This window comes from Chinchilla lanigera, unplaced genomic scaffold (genome assembly GCF_000276665.1).
Source record: "Chinchilla lanigera isolate Chin_1 unplaced genomic scaffold, ChiLan1.0 scaffold00041, whole genome shotgun sequence".
Classification (NCBI taxonomy): Eukaryota; Metazoa; Chordata; class Mammalia; order Rodentia; family Chinchillidae; genus Chinchilla; species Chinchilla lanigera.
Genome location: NW_004955442.1, coordinates 1,333,613 through 1,351,173, shown reverse-complemented (window position 1 = coordinate 1,351,173; position 17,561 = coordinate 1,333,613).

Here is a 17,561-nt window from a genome sequence, read left to right as displayed (position 1 = left end):
GTAAAACAAAAACAAAAGAATGAGTGCAAAAGGAAGCCAGAGGAAAGAAAAGATGTGTATCTTCCCAAGGACTATCAATAAGACTGACAGCAGATTTTGCAGTTGAAATGATAGAAACTAAAAGGCAATGAAATGGCATTTTTACAATATTGACAGAAAATAACTGCCAACCTCAAGCTGTATATGCAACATGAAAGGGAAGATAGAATATTTACATGTTTAGATAAATACCAGCTAAAATATTTAATTACAGCAGATGGAAGGTTGCAGAGGGTTCCTCAAGTAGACAATATCCTAGAAGAGAGAACATGGAGCAAGCATGGCCAACAGAAAGGAATAAAGGTACTGGAAAGGAGAAATATATAAATAAGTCTAAATAAATACTGACTACTAAAATGTTGGATGTATGTCTTAGAGTGTTTACTGCATTCTGAGAATTAAACCACTGAAATAGTGACATAAAAAATAGGAGAGATTAAATGGAAGTAAACTGTTGGAAGATTTTAACTTTAAGAAATAGAAAAGGTGGTTACATAAGGCAGAACTTAATAAGTTAATGATGCATACTGTAATTTCTACAGAAACAACTGAAAGAAATGAGAAATGTATACTAATAAGCTAAAAAATTAGCAAGATGGGCAAACAAAATATAATTAATCCAAAAGAAAGCAAGCACAAATGAGTGTAATGATACATTTTAACATAAATGTTTTAGTAATTAACACTAAATGTCAACTGACAAAATAATCCAATTAAAAGATATTTTTAACCTGGATAAAAATAACCAAGTACATGCTTCTTATGAAACACAGACCTACAGACATTAATATAAATGTAGACAATAATATCATGATAAATGATATATAAGGATATACCAAAGCCAATGTAGCTATGACCAAAGACTCTCCTGCAAGAAATACCATAAAGATCTATATAAGACTATTTACAGACACAACTTTACAATAAACCCAAATTGGAAACCACCCAATTATTCAACAGTACAATAAGATCAAATGCAGTAGATTCATACCATGCAACATTGCATAGAGGTTAGGATGAGAAAATTTCTAGGCACAAATTACAGATGAATTTCAGAGATAAAATTTGAACAACAGAAGTTAGAACTAAAAGGACCCAAGCAATGGCTTCATATATTTTTTTAAACCAAAATGGAAAAAAACTAATGCATGGAAGTAAAATTCAAAAGAACAAAGATCTTTGCAGGAAATTATGACAGAGAAGGGACATGGAGTCTTCTGTGGGTCTGGTAATGATGAACACATTGGCCTGGGGATATTGCATCCTCCTCTGAACACCATCAAACAATGCACTTAGGATTTGTACAATTTCATGACTGCATGTTTTACTTCCATCAAATGCTTTAAAATAAATGAAATGTGATTCCATTTTATACCTCAAGCTAGTGAAAAGAAATATGATCCATTTCTAATAATTTTATTAATTACAAATATTTAGCTAGCCCTGTCTACACACCCACACTCCTCCGAGTGTCTTAAATATGTTAACTTAATACTTACAGGAATCCTATTATTATGGTGATAATGATTGTTCATCCTGAGAACCTGTGCCTTGGAAACTTAATCCTTAATGGATTGGAGGTGGGATCTTTGGGAAGTGATTTGGTCTTAAGGGCTCTGTGGTCATAAATGGATTAAGGAACTAATGAAAGTAGCAAGCTCACATTGGTATGCTTTCTCTGTCTTCCCCATGCGATGCTCTGTACAGCACCAGGACCCAGCAAGAAGACCTCACCAAGTGCTGAGCAGGTGCCTGTATTATGCTCTTGCAGGCTTCAAACCTATGAGATAAATAAACCTTTATTTCCTTTTCAGGAACACCAAAATGAGTCTTTAACATGGTCTCAGGTACTTTGTTATAGCAAAGGAAAATTGACTTAGACACCTATTAGATAATTGTATCTTTAGGCCCATTTTATAGAACTGAACATGCCCTTAAAGGTAGTCAGTAAGAGGCTTGATCTCTCTCCCTCCTCCTCCTCTCTCTGTCTCTTTCACTGCTCTTTCTCTCCCTCTGTACTTTATGTTGCACATTAGAATCATTTTGGGGAGATTTTTAAAATTTTTGATGTTAAGGCTGCAGCCCAAACCAATTAAATCAGAATCTCCAGATTCAGGCTAAAGTATTTTTAAGGAAAAGCAGCTGTTTGCTTGATTATCATTTACAGTCACGGCAATCAAGATGGTTAGCCCTCATTTATTTGAACCCAGGTGTGTGCAATGAACTTTAGAATTTGTGTCCAGAATTGGGGTCATAGAAATTTCCAGTGACCAACAGTTTAGGATTTTCCTCCAGTTACCTGAGAATCCATCCTAAATCACAGTCCCAACTATTTTGCATAGAGGCAGAGACAAAGACCTGGGATTTCAGAGTTTCTTACTTTCCTTAATCAGAAAATACCTAAGATAAATAGTCACCTATTCTAAGAAGTAAACACCAAGGATGGGGCTATGGGAGTATGCTTAACAATTTACCCAGGCTCCTGTTCTGGTATAATGGCCATGTTTCAGACCTTTCTGAGCAAGTACTTCAAAGGCGAAGGCTCCTTGACAGCACCTAAAGTAGACTTTCCTCTCTCCACAGTGACTAAGTGATTAGATTGTACTAAGGCTCCAATATGCACATCAAGAGGCTTGGAGATACTCATGGGGCAATAGGGAAATTTTCTAACATAATTTTTTTCTGTATGGGCAGAAATCAAACATGGGGATTCACACATACTAGGAAAGTACTCTACCATTTAACTGTATCCTCAGCCCTTAACATAAAAATATTATAATCATATGATGCTAGAAAAGCATTCTGAGAAATAATTCTCTGGAAATTCCTATTATCCAAATCTCAGTATGGAAGAGATAAAAGAGAATAATGTTTCCACAAGCTTCATCAGTTAAGGGTGCTACAATCATTGTTTCTAACTGTACAAAAATATATGCAGTTCTTTCAAACATACACTTCAAGCTACAAAATGGATTTTGAGTGTAAGTTAAAGCAGAAAACCTGCAAGCTGTCTCCCTATGCCTTACTGAGTTATGTTAATGAGAAGGTATAATGTTGAAATGTTTCCTTAAAAATGCTTCCCCAGATTTGCTTATTCCTAGCATTGTGGTTATCTGCTTCCCAGTCTCCTACAAGGTCTGCTTTCTTAATATGTAAAATGATGTCCCACACCATCCTAACATCAGCTTCCCTCCTTCACTGTCTTAGTTACTTGTCTATCATTGCTGAGAGAAAATACCTGACACTCAAAAAGGGAAAGATTTATTTAGCTCACAGTTTGTAGAGCTTTTAGTTCATAATTGGCTGGCTCCAAGGCAGGGTAGCTTAACAGGGGCAACAGTTCATGGTGGCAGAAGACAGCAAAAGCAACAAGAGCAAAATGACAAGGACAAGGCTGTTTCTGTACCTTATATTGTATGCAGGCTACCTGTCCTAGAGTATGCTTGGAACTCACACCCTTAGTCCCAGCACTGGACCATAAATCAGTTGCAAACTCTAGATTCAGCCACCTCTGAAAAGCTCTCCTATCCCATGACTGCATGAGGCTTTAGAGGGACATCTAGGCACAAACCATAACACAAGCCTACTCCTTTCAAATTCAAATGAAACTGGCAAAGTCCATACCATCTGTTATGAAGAAACTCAGGACTGATACCCATCTCTGGAGAGCCTTGAAGCTGTTGGGAAAGGGTAGTCATAGTAGCAGAATTGCTTCCAGCTCAGACTCCCATAGTTCAGAAGAGACCACTGAGTCTGGATCAACTCACTCTCTGTCCATTTTTGCACTGGTCCCCAGCCCTTTACCCAGGCTCCCTGAGAGGCAAGTACTTTACTAAAAGTTTGGCACAATAAGCAGAGTTTTACACAATGGCACCGCCAAAATCCTATCAGTGAAGCACCTCCCAGCTAAAATTTCTGTCAGTCTCTCCGCCTGACAACAGAACTTTTCATCGATCACCTTGCTTAATCCCATTTTCTCTCTTCCTCTTCCTCTTAGGCTTTGCTTTAGTCAGCAAGTTACTTTTGCTCCATGAAAGCCGGAACTCTCAAGTCACTTCTATTCTTTTCCGTAGATCTATTTTCTTGGTTTCACTAACCCTTCCTCACCATGCCTTACCATCTGCCCATCCTCTAAGCCCAAGCAGGCCATACTAAGCTATTTTCCTAAATAATAGTAGTTTTCATCCTAAAAAATATTTTGCTGCCAGATTTAAATTGATTAATTCTTACCATGCTTCCATCAAATGATGAGTTCCTTTTCCTTCTAAATTCCAGCAGTAGCTGGTACCTAATCTCAGCCAGGCACTGATGTACCTGGCACACAGTGGGTAAACATGACAGAGTTCCTAATCTTCCCAAGATCCCAGGAAGGGGTTCAAGAGAAGCTTGTTTGGAAAAATACAGTAAATCTTCTGTATGAATGGATTTATAAAGGACCTTATTTTCACATCTATGACTTGGAACTCAGTTTTTGCATAATAATGATTCTCTTTTTCTTAGGATACTCACCTACGTCTTATCCTTCCCTAAACAGGGGACCAAAGCAAGAGAAGCAATGTTCCTGAGCAATTCCTACCAGATCAGCTTCATGACAATTACCAGCACTCTACATTTCCTCTGAAAAGCATACTGATTGCTGCCCACAGAAGGTAGAAAGCTCATGGCTAACAGACAACTCTAATTCTTCTGCAAGATTAACCAGCCAACTACCAGTTCTAATTATATCAGAGAAGCAGCCTTCTACTGTATTTTTCCAAATAAAAACTTTCTCCCCCCAAATGAGTTCTAATGCAAGCTGTTGATTAAAAAAAGTAATTCTGTTTTCTTCCTATCACAGGCAGGTGGCAGGATGTTTACAGACAATCTTGCCTGGACTATAGAAAATTCACCTCCCCTTGTTGCATAGTATGAACATAACCATCTTTGGCAGAAAGAAAATTTAAGAGGTTATCAGTTACATCAACTACCACTTCCTGAATTAACAAAGTCTCTAAATATTCAATGGCTTAAAACAGAAGCTTTTATTATTGCTCATTGGCCAATGGGTAAGCAAAGAAGCTCCAAACTGGGTGAAGCTGAGATCATTTCATCTGGTGATTGCAGTCAGCTGGCAAGATTAGCTGGGGCTGACTGGTCTGGGACAGTCTTGGGTGCCTTGTGATTGGTTAGTTCTTGGCCGGAGCAAATCCTTCACTGTACCCTGATTGGTAGGCACTGGTTGGAGCAAAGTCTTAGCTATATTATGATTGGTAGGCTGTTGGCTGGTGACTCAATAAACCCTATGAATTTCTACATCCATCAACCTAGCTCATGCCTGCTGGGCAGTACTCCAAGAAAGTGTAAGCCACAAGGCCTGTTGAGATCTACTTTCAAAACAGATGTGTTTGTACTTGCACTACATTCTAATGTGCTCAGGAACTGGCACAGTGTTATGGACTAAACTGTATCACCCAGTCTAGATTCACATGTTGAAGCTCTAATACCCAATGTGGAGGTTGGGGAGAGAGGGCCTTTCAAGGGGTTATTAAGATTAAATAAATCATAAGGGTAAGGCCTAATCTAATAGACTTAGCTTCCTTCTGAGAAGAGATAACAGGAAGCCATACAAACAGAAAAGTCCATGTGAAGACACAAGGAGAAGGCAACCTTCTGGAGGCCAAAGAGAGAAGCCTTAGGAAAAACCAAACCTACCAACCCCTTGACCTTGCACTTCTGGCCTCCAGAACCATGAAGAAATGAATGTCAGCTGGCAAGCTCCTCAGCCTGTGGTATTTTATCATAGCAGCTCTAACAAACTCATACCAAGGTGAACCCCAAAGGGTAGAGAAACATATTCCATCCATTTACGAAAGGTGCTATCAAGTCATATTGCAAAGACTGTGGAAATAGGGATAAGAATTAAAGCCATTATTGTAACAACGTACCACATCAACTGAAGTAGCATGGTCAACTCATTTTGTAGTATAGTTCAAATTGGCTTGTAAAAAGTATCAGGAAGGCAGAAAAAAAGTCACTGTGTTCCCTCTATAGTGGACATAGAAACTCATGAAAGATAGTGACTGCTACCCACAAATAAAAAATCAGAAACAGAATCCTTAGATGTATCAAAGACCTGAAAACATACACATGTATATGTGAGTACACACACTCACACCCAAAGGAACAATACCCATGAAAGTAAAAAGCTTGTTATGTGACTGAAAGGCATCACTGTCCTAATTCTTGGTGACACTGTAGAGGAGAAAAGAATAATAAACAATCACATTTCTAAAAAAATTCAATGGCCACAAAAAGCTAGTATCAACATAAAAATTTCAAGAGTCCCCAGTGACAAAGCAAGTTTTTACACATCCACAGATCTTACCTGGTGCTTGGGAATTATGTGTCAAAAACAGAGATGACAAAGACCCCTCCAAATGCATCACCCACCTCTGCTGCAATGATACTGATGTGCAAAGATACCGATATGCAAAAGGGGTGGAAGGGTAGGGCGGGAAAGTGAGACAAATATCTCCCTCCACACTCTGAACTTGCACTAACCAAAGACCAAGTGAGGGCAGTGCAACAGTGAGAGAACAGAAAACATTTCAAGCTTTCCATCACTCTAGAGTGGAGGAAGGAGAATGCATATGTTAAAATCCCTCTAATGTATTCTGGTCCTATATGGTAGGTACAGCTGCCACCTTGAAAATGTGGAAGCGAAAAGGAGAACTGAAAAATGTCCTTGGTTCTGGAAGCAGGAGCGGAAAGAAAATAGAATTCTCCAGAAGCCCAATAAGCTGGCAGGTGGGTGGTAGAGCAAGGAAAGCTCTCCTACTATTTTGAAAGCTGGCAACAGCTCCTGAAGCCCAGAAACTCTGGGATCATCTTGGAGCACTTGGATTCCAGGTCCTGCTGAAGAAAATTCTTGATCTCACATGCAAATCATTTGAAACCAAGGGTGAATCAAATCAAACAAAAGCTGGTAAAAGGCTCAGGCTTTGCTCAACTACAGGCCAGATTCGGTTTAGTGGCCTGACATAAGAATAGGCTTCTTTCTGTTAAAGAAGTTTGATAAATGGCCTTGTGTAGGATCTCCTTGTTTTAGATCTGTCCCAAAGGATCACAGGGCTTAGCATCAGCTCTGCTGGATGGCACAGGCAACACCATTATGGGTGAATCCTTTAGTGGCCCTTCTCACCCTCAACCACATATACCCTCTCTTTGGGAAACAGCAAACTCATGGCACAAATACCAAGTGGTATGTGTAGCCAGGATGTAAACACTCAAATAGACATTTATTTCTTTTGAGGTTACGTGTGATCAAGGTTGCCAATCTACAGCCACAATTTCTTATTAAAGAAATAATAAGCCCTCAGGTATGCAGTTGTTTGACAGGCTTAAAACATATGAATCTGTTTCCCAAGACTGAGACAGACATCAAGGCCCTTTGGTCAGAGTGTGTGGGGGAAAAGGAACAAACAGCAAAAGGAAGCAGCTATGGAGGGAGCCCATGGACAGACACCTCTGCCTCTGTTTGGGGTGTAAGCAAGGAGAACTCCTTTGACATCTCAAAACTTACTAAATCCTCCCCTGTAACTGCTGAGCTTCCCCTGACTTCCCCACGAAAGCCCCAGATGCCCATACCTTTTCTTGCTCCTGGATATAAATGTGACCCTTTTCCCTTATTATAAAACAATGGAAGACTTCCAGGCTTAGTCACTAGCACCACTGGGACCCCCAGAAGGTTTGTTGAGTCAGAAAGAATGTGGCACGGGGATAACAAGTTCCTTCAGACGGTGCCGCATGTTCATAACTCATTCACACGTTTTCCTCTGGGCAAGGCAGAAACATTTTGAAAGAATCTGAAGTGGGCCTTCCTGGAATTACAAAAATAGGAGGGCATCCAGATTTGAGGGCCAGTCGCCCCCTGCTCTGTGGTGCCACAGCAGCTGGAAGACAGCCAGGACCAAATCAGTTACACAGTTTCTTGAACAGAAATGGAGATTAGCAGGTGTTAAAGACAGATTAGCGAGTAAATGAGTTCCTGCCTGGCAAAATCAGCATTCAAAGAGGAAGGGTTTTAGGGGGGAGTTGGACAGCTGCAGGGAGTCTTTTCTGACAAGAAATTTGCCTGGATTTACCAGGGTTTTGGAAACTCATGAAACCAAAATGTAAAGGTAACCCACACATGAAGTTCCTTCCGGAAGGGTGCTCAGAACTTGTCCTGCGACACAATGGTGTCACAGTAGGTTTGATTTTGTGTTCGTGATACTTTCTAGAGATGAGAAGGGTGAAGTTTGGTACTTTTTCTCTTCTTATTTCAGGTCCTGATTATAATTCCAAGAGTCTTGAATTTGTAGGTAGCTATTTTCTCTACCCTGAGGGTTGGCTTTTGGCTGGAGGGCAGAGGGAATAGTTTGAACAGGCTCTGGTGAAATGCCACCATCTTGGTCCACTTATCATTGTAGTTCTGGAGGCTAGGAAATCCATGGCAGGAGCAAATGTTGGGCCTGCTGAGGACTGTTTGCTGGTTTGTATTTTTGTGGACAGCTGTCTTCTTGCTGTGTCCTCCTGCAGCTAAGAGAGATTCATTCATTCTCTCCCACACCCTTACAAAGGCACCATGCACATGTCCCTATGAGTTCCATGTATTATACGTATGGTCTGCTTGGGGGCATTATTGTGATGGGTAGAATCTGTATGAGATGGAGAGTGCTCTGGAGATTATCCGACCCTAGCTTATTTCTCTTTCTTTCCTCACTAACAGGGTAAGTGATTTTGTTATGCCAAGCACTCCTGCCTTGATGTGCTGTCTTGCCACAGGCCCAAAGCATCAAAGCCAATTGATCATGGACTGGAATGTCCAAAATTAGGAACTAAAATAAACCTTTTCTCTTTATAAACTGTCTGTTATTTTATTAAAGTGACAGATAGGCGACTAGCACAGTGTCCTACCTTCATGAACTAATTAATTCCCAAAGGTTCCATCTCTGTATATCATTATATTCAGGATTAGATTTCAACATGTGAGCTCAGGAAAGAGAGATGCAAACATTCCATTTATAAAAAACACCAAGTACACTATCATAGTCTACTAGGTTTTTAGAGATAAAGGAAATAAACCAACTTTTATTGAGTGCTTATTATACACCATGTATTGCATTAGACCCTTTCATTATTTTATTTTTAACCCAAAAGAACTGATCCACAGTAGAAGATTTGGCATGAGAGAAATTAAAGATGGATTGAGTTCCTTATGTTCCTTCCCATGTTTTTTTTTTTTTAATTTCCTCCTTAATGTTATTTCAAATTTGTTTGGGCTTAAATTATATTACACCCTTGTCATTTCCATTAGCTAAAATATATTTATGGCTGATTATGCATGCAGAAAATAAATTAAATAGTTGAATAACATTACCAGTAATTGGTGAAATTGCCTTATGTTTTCATATCCCTATAACAAAAAAGCCATCAACAAATGACTGGGAAAACAAAGGGATTATCCATTATAATTGTCCATATTACCATAGAGATAGGATAGACACAATTATGGGCAATTTCAGTGTCTAAAAATCAAGTATGATGATAATTATATTGAAGTTAGCAACAACAAAAAAATTACTTTGCTGTTACTCCAAATGAACTGCTAGTCAAGATAAAAGAAAATAGCCCCTACTCTGAAAACTCATCCATTGGCTTGAAAATTGACTCTGAAATGTTTAAGTTTCCATAAAATATAAGCCAGAAATGAAGTGCTCCTTTTGATCTTCTTGGATGATTCTCAGTGATAGGGCTTCCCTTCAGACACTGTGGGGTTATTGGTGAAACATTTATGCTGCTTTAGGAAGAGATTCTAGTATGTTTTTGTAACATCTCCAGCATAGCCCTTGATATTCGTTTGTTTCAGGTTATATACTGGATCAGACAGACATAATCATTAGTTAGGGTGTTAATTTGTGTTTTTTGATAATGATACAAATTTATAATCTTTAATAACCATAATAGTCACCATGGTGCAGATGCAGTCCAACTGGGATGGATGCCAGCTGTTGCATTAGAGCAAGCTGCTGAAACCTTTTTTGTGTAGGACCAAGGGTCCCAGGAATAAAAGTACACAGAAATACTGCTATTTACCAGCTACTATGGAAGGCTTTCACTGTTTTAGCAATGGTGCTACTGTACCATGTGTCTCAGCTCAGCAGCTCAGTGTCAGCCCTGGATGCGCAGGTGCGTGTACATACACACACACACACACACACACACAGAGGGAGAGAGAGAGAGAGAGAAGCCAGGCTGGCCCCTTATTTTACTTTTATTATCCAAGTGGCTTTGCTCAGTACCTTACCAGATGGACACTCTAGGAAAGTGCACCCCTGCAAGGCTCTGGCAGGTGACATGACAGCCCAAGCCAAGGCTGCTTCTACAAGGAACATAACTTCTCTCTCAGCACTGACACCTTGAAAGCCACAGTCCTATCAGACACAGCTGCAGGGCCCAGCCACAGTCACCACCATTTTGACTCTTAAAGGCATAGATACATGAAGTTCAAAACAGAGAGGAGGACTCTAAATCCACCCAACACAATCTAAAGAAAAAAGAGAAGAGGGACAGGCTCTATATCTCAAGGAAAGAGTCCTTTTCATTGATTTTTTGTCAGAGTGAACTTATAAAGTACAGTTCTAATTATGTCATGCCATCCCTCGAAATCCTTCAAGGGCTCCCAATTACCAATCCTCCAATATGGTCAACAAGGAACTTCATAGTGGAGTTTTGCCTTTCTATTGCTGCTTGTACCCTATATCCGAGCAAGAGTGAACTATCTGTAGTATGGAAACATCATTGTGTTCCATCCCCCTGACTTCCACTGTATTCACTGGATAACCCATTACAATGTACATAATAGGTCTTGCTTTGAAATGTTCTAGTTATCCTCAAGCAAACATCCTAAGTAACAGGGCTTGGTGGTATGGGATAGAATCATTTTTGTTGAGCTGATAACTGAATATAACTGGGCAACTGTGAAGAATCAACAATTGCAGCCAGATTCCCATGTATCCTTGTTTGGCAGAAATTTTTATATGCCCAGTGTATTCTAAGATTATAGAATCAAAAACAAATAGGTGTTTAAAAAAATGCATAGTGTGGCACATCAAGGACTGGTGAGGTTGGAGAGTACCCAGAATTCTCATGTACTGCTGGTAGGAATGGAAGGTATTACAACCTCATAGAAACCAGCTTCACAGCTTCCTGCCATGTGGCCCAACCAGTCTAGTCTGCAGTATTTGCTTGCAAAAAAGAAAGTGTAGGTCCACATAGGCCGTGTACACAAATGCTTGTGAGAGTCTTGTGTTAACAGCTAATATAGGATAGAATCCAGATGTTTCCAGTGAAACAAACAGTGGATGGATACATAAAGCATGGTACAGTTCCATTCATACAGCAAAACACTCCTCAGCAGTAACAATCAATGAACTACTGGTACACACAACAATAAGGATAAATCTCAAAGTAACGATGGTAAGTGAACATAACTAGATGCTCCTTCCTCAGGGTACAAACTGTGTGATTCCCTTCACAGAAAATTCTGGAAAATGCATATTAACTTGTAGTGACCAAAGCACATCAGATCTTCCTGAGCTGGAAGGAGCAGGAGTGGCAAGGAGAGATTATAAAGGGCACAGGAAACTTTTGGAAGTGATGGGGATATTCACTGTTTTTTTTTTTTTTGTTTTTTGTTTTTTGTTTTTTTGGTTTTTCTCCGGTACCGGGAACCGAACTCATGACCTTGCGCTTGCCAGGCAGGCGCTTTGCCGCTGAGCTAAATCCCCAGCCCCTGATATTCACTGTTTTAACTGTCACAAATGTTTCAAAGTGGTAGAGGTAAGTAAAGATTCATCAGATTCTCTGCCTTTTAGTATAAGTGATTTATTGCCTTTCAATTATACCTCAGTGAAGCTGTCGAGGTTTAAATCTGAGCAAGGTATATGTTTTATGAGAAAACAGCCTTTGTGTTTGGGGAAATTACAAAAGGTTATTAAGAAGGTAAAACAGGAACACTCTGATTTTGGAAGTATGTAAAGTGTGATCAAAACATACAGTGAATGTCTGAATTAAAAATATTGCAGGAAAAGACATGTTGCCCTCAAACCCTCTCAAAGTACTTGTTATGGTTTGTGTCTGGGTGTCCCCCCAAAGTCTCATGCAGTCATGGGGCAGGCTTTTAGAGTTTGATTGATTATGGGTGTGAGTGCTACACCCGCCCTGCCCTGGGGTGGATAGTTTGCAAATGTAAGGGAGAGGAAGAGGCTGCTTGGGGCCATTCCTCCCTTTTAGTAGGTTACTTTTGCTGTGTTCTGCTGCCATGAGCTGTAGCCTTCTGCCATGTGCCACTCTGCCTTGTAACCTGCCAAGTGTGGACTAAAACCTCCACAAACTGTAAGTGAAATAAACCTTTCCTTCCTTAATTTTGGGTGTCAGGTATTTTGTCCCAGTAATGAGAGAAAAGTAACCAAGACAGAACTCCTCACATTGAACCCTACTCCCATCCTTCTTACCCCTTTCTGAAGCAGTTATGGAAATCATCTTTTTTTTTTTTTTTTTTTTTTTTGGTTTTTCTCCGGTACCGGGAACCGAACTCACGACGTTGCGCTTGCCAGGCAGGCGCTTTTGCCGCTGAGCTAAATCCCCAGCCCCGGAAATCATCTTTCATAGACATTTTAAGGGTGTGAGCAAAAATATAGTGAAAGCTGCAGCTGAGTGTCATCCAATGGGAAGGCAGGCTCGTAAAAACATCACAGTGTCTGCATTCACCTCATTCACCGGATCTGGCACAGTAATTGTTTTGGCTGTTCCCCTGAGTCAAAATGGCCATGAAAGGTAAACATTTTACATGGACTTGGGACATTAAGTCAGCACAATAGTGCTACAAGACCTCACAACAGATGACTTCTAGAGCTGCTTCAGAAAGTGGCAAGAATGATGGATGAGGGTTTAAATGAGGGGGAGTATTTGGGGGAAGTTCATGGCAATGTGTCTTTTATTATAATAAATTTTGTAAATGTAAACCTTCACTGTAGTTTTCTTAATCACACCTCATAAGTTAAAAATTGAGAACGATGACACTTTAGAAGGCAAAAAAATTTTTTTGAAAGTTTAAAAGTTAAGGTTGTCCATTTTTGAACAACTGACTTCAGTGATAGTGAGCTTCCGGCCCTGGAAGTATTAATTTAATGATCATTAAACTCCTTGCCTTGGTTGGGCAATTATCTTCTGTGACCCCCAAGATTCTGATATTTTATTTGTTTGCTGAGATGATACTGGTGCGGTCTACTTGCTGGTAGCAAACTCCCTGCCACAGATGTGTATGAAAACAACCATTAGGAATTTTCCTCAAGAATAAAAGAAGTGAAAATAATTCAAAGGAATGGGACTTCAAAGAAGAGGAGTTGAAAGGAATGCAGTTCCTCAGATATAGGAATTACAAGAGAGTACAAAGAGAGCAGGGCGTGCTGGGAGGGGGTGCTGAATGAGAGGATGGGGAGGTGGGCACTGAGGCTTAGGAAGCCTAGGACCTTTGTGTAAGAATCTGAGGGCTGGAGGTGTGAGCAGAGCTTGGGGAGCTAGAGTTGGGGGTGCTTCTCCACAGATGCTGTTGGACTTGATCTGGAGAAATCTTCAAAAAGAACAAAACACACCTCTGTGTTCCAAAAATTTCAGTAGCTTCCAGTGACATTTAGAAGATACTAGAATTCTTTACGAGGGTTACACAGATACCTCTAAGTGAAATTAGCAAGATGCAGAGAAATGTATATACAAACTGGGATGGTATGAAAAGAAAAGACAATACAAACTCTCCTTGACATCTGTCTGTTCTGCGTGAGCATTTCACACAAGGGCATCGCTCTCAACCATGACATGGAATCAGAGCGTCTCCTGAGACATTCTCAGGTCCTTCCCAAGCCCCACTCAGACATATGCTGTTGCTCAAAGAGGAAGATGGGGATAATGCTGGAGGCAGAGGGGATCAAACAAGGAGCAGGTGTGATCCGCAGCAGCCACCTGGGAGGAGCAATTACAGGATGAAGGAGGTCAGTAATGAGAAGATGCCAAAGGGATGAAAACTGACTTGGGTAAAAGAAGAATGAGGTCATTTTCCTCACTCCTGAAAACCTAGCAGAGTAAAAGGTCACTCAGACCCTTTCCCTTATCCTGCTTTCCCTCTTTGGCCCATAAAGGAAAGGACATCAGTCCTGTCTTGTAGGAAGGAAGTTGACACCCTAAACCCTGCCCAAGGAAGAAGGGAGGAACAGTACAACTGGTCATAAAGCAAGGCTCAGTGGATCTGGTTTACTAAAGTGTAGAGACAGGACGTCTCACCGTATGGCCTCCACTGACCATTGTCACTCTGAAGCCATCCCTAGCTCACCTTTCCCTCTGTCCCCAGAGAACACCATCTTCATCCACAGAGCTGCGTGGTGTCTCAAGTCCGACCTGACCTATAAGTTAATAATCTTCAACTCAAAGGAGAAGGAGGAAGATGAAATCCATTTCTACTCAACTCTTCTGATATCAAATGTGTAGGGTTTTCCAATTCCAACCAAGAATTATTCAACTTCCCAGACACCAGGGAACCCAGTGATTCAATCTAATTCTGACTACCTAGAATGAACATCAGACTGCACAGGTTAAGAGTTCATTTCACATGGCCACTCCTGCTTCAGATGCCAGTCATCAGCCCTGGGCTTCCTGTACTTCTGACTGACCAGCTATAAGCCAGGGGTTACTTTGGCCTCTGGTTCATGTTTAACAATTTACCAGAGTGGCTCAAAGGATTCATGGAAAACAGATCACTGATGCCATGTTACTGCAAGAGACTCAGGGGAAGAGATACATAGGATGCGGTCTTGAGGATACTGAGCATAAGAGCCTCTACCCTCCTGGAGTAGGGCTGCATCCCCCTCCTGACACATAGGTTTGCTCACCAACTTATCAGCTCTCCAAGCCCCTCTGGCTTAGGTTGTATGAAAGTTCCATTTGCAGCAGGCATGATGGATTAAAGCACTCCACCCCATGACCACCCCCTCCCCACCCCCATACACACAAAAAGAGGCAAAAGGGCTGAAAGTCCCAATGTCCTAATCACATGGTTATTTCTTCCGGCTACCAGCCCCACCTTGGTGCCATCCAAGGGCCCACTAAGTCCCCTCCATTCACACAAACTCAGGGATGCTTGAAAGAAATAAGAAAATATGCTCTTCTTACCACCTATACTCATAAAGTTACAAGGGTTTCAGGAGCACTTCACCAGGAACCAGGGGCAAAGAACCAGATACACATTTCTTATTATATCAGTGTTACAGAGCCTCTCCTCATCCTTGGACCTAACCATGTTCTTAGTCAAGGTGTAAATGAGACCCTCCTTGGGGAGTATTTAGGGGGCTCTGCCACTATCGATAAAAAGAAACCATTTGCTTTGTGTGGGAACTCATCTATCAGAAGCTTGGAAGAGAAGTGACCAGCAGGATTTGCTCCCCATGAACTCCTAAATAGTGATAAAGAAGCTAAAGAGGTGACACAAAAAGTAGCAAATAGTCTAGTAAACACCAGAGGCCCTCTTCTATCTCTGGGCAATGACTATAACCAAGACTGTGGGGTACATAGTGCTATCTCTGCTCCACATATGAGTAAGCAGAGATACCAAGAGTTAACTAGTAGTCTGTGGTGGGACCAGGTTGGTCCAGAGAGCTCTTAAGCCCTGAACTATTCCATTTCTCTAAATGCATGAGGAAATGTTTTCATTATTAGACTATTATCATTATGATCTTGAAAGAAAGACAGTACCAAGGAAGGCCGGCAGCTTCTCTAAGAAGCAGCCATGAGCAGAGAAGGCTGCAGTGTAGTGGGTGGAGCTCAGAACTTGGCCCCAGGACCTGGGCTCAAGTCTCAGGTCCACCATGGAAATCCATCTCTCCATCTGGCAAACTCTGTGCCCTGACAGGGCTCAGACAAGATAACGCATATGAAAGTACTTTACACAGGCAAGCTCTGTTTGGACAAGCACACACTTTATATGATGGTAGTTTCTGGCTGTCACAATTGAGTTGATCCAGTGGTTCTCTATCTAAGGTGACTTTGTCCCCAAGGGGAACTAGACAATGTCCTGAGACACTGTGGTTGTCACAGCTTTGAAGGGATATGTTACTGACTCCTAGTGAGTAGAGGTCAAGGATGCACTAAACATCCTACAATGCACAGGATGGCCCTCTGTAACAGAATAACCCAGCCCCAAAAGTCAATAGTGCCAATGCTGAGAATATTGGTTTGAAATCAATTCGTGCATTATCACAATCAGGAACAGAGTTGATGCTCAATAAATATTTATTGAATATATGAATAAAGAAAGAAGTAATCAATTCTACAATGTGGTTAACATGAGAGAGCAATGTCAGAATAACTAGACAGGTTACAAGTAAGCCAGAAAGACCAGGGAAGTACTACATCCTTGCTATGAAAATGTGGTTCACAGACCAGCAGACTCACCATCAGCTATGCACCTATTAGAAACGCAGCATCTCAGATGCTAACCCAGACCTACAGTATCAGAAACTGGATTTTAAAGAGATTCCCAGGTGATTCAGAGGCACTTTAAGGTTTGAAAAACATTGTAACAGTGTCTACACTTGGTGGCAAGTTAATTCCCAATAGCGATACTATGTTCCATCTGATTAGTGAGGAAAGGTCTCATTAAGATCAACTGTACTAAAGTTTCCTTCTTGGCTCTAAAATTCAGCTTTAACCACAGGTACCATTTCCACCTGGATTCTCTCCATTTGGACAGCAGAGTCCACCCCCCAGCATTAGCAGCTTTTCCCTTTCTTTCTTTACAAAATAGAATGCTGACTATAATGAAATATGGCACATCATCAATACCCCCTGTGCAGAAACTGCACGGAATGCCACAACTGGAAGATTCCTTGAAGAAGAAAGGAAAATTCTGCTACAACTTTTATTTGGAGTTTGATTGCTTCATTGCCTTTTACCCTCCAGGTGAAGGGGCAGCCAAGAAAACTGCATTCTGTGTGATGCTGTGAGTTTCTACCCTTGGCTCTGAATGTGGCTTAAACTGTGTCCCTTTGCAAAGGGAGGGAAAAAAGGTGCTCTGCCTTAGCCCCAAAGCTGAACATCTCCCCCCTAATCAGAATTATCATATTCTTCCTTCAAAGAATAACAGGATATCAGAACTCAGTATCTATTCACCAATGGCTAAATACCGAGGCACCATTCTATTCTGCTCATTTAGGATTCGCATACCCAATGAGGTAAGAACTATCAACTTCCCCACTTTATAGATAAGGAAACTTAAGCCTACAGAAGCTGAGAAGCTTTTCCAAGGTCAACAAACTAAAAAGTGAATGAAACCAAGATTTGGACCCAAGAGTTCCAACTTCAGAGTTAGTATTCTTAGCCTCTCCACTAAACATAGTTTACACTTCAGATTTCATGAGAATCAACAAGTTAAAATCTGCCCTGATGAAATATCC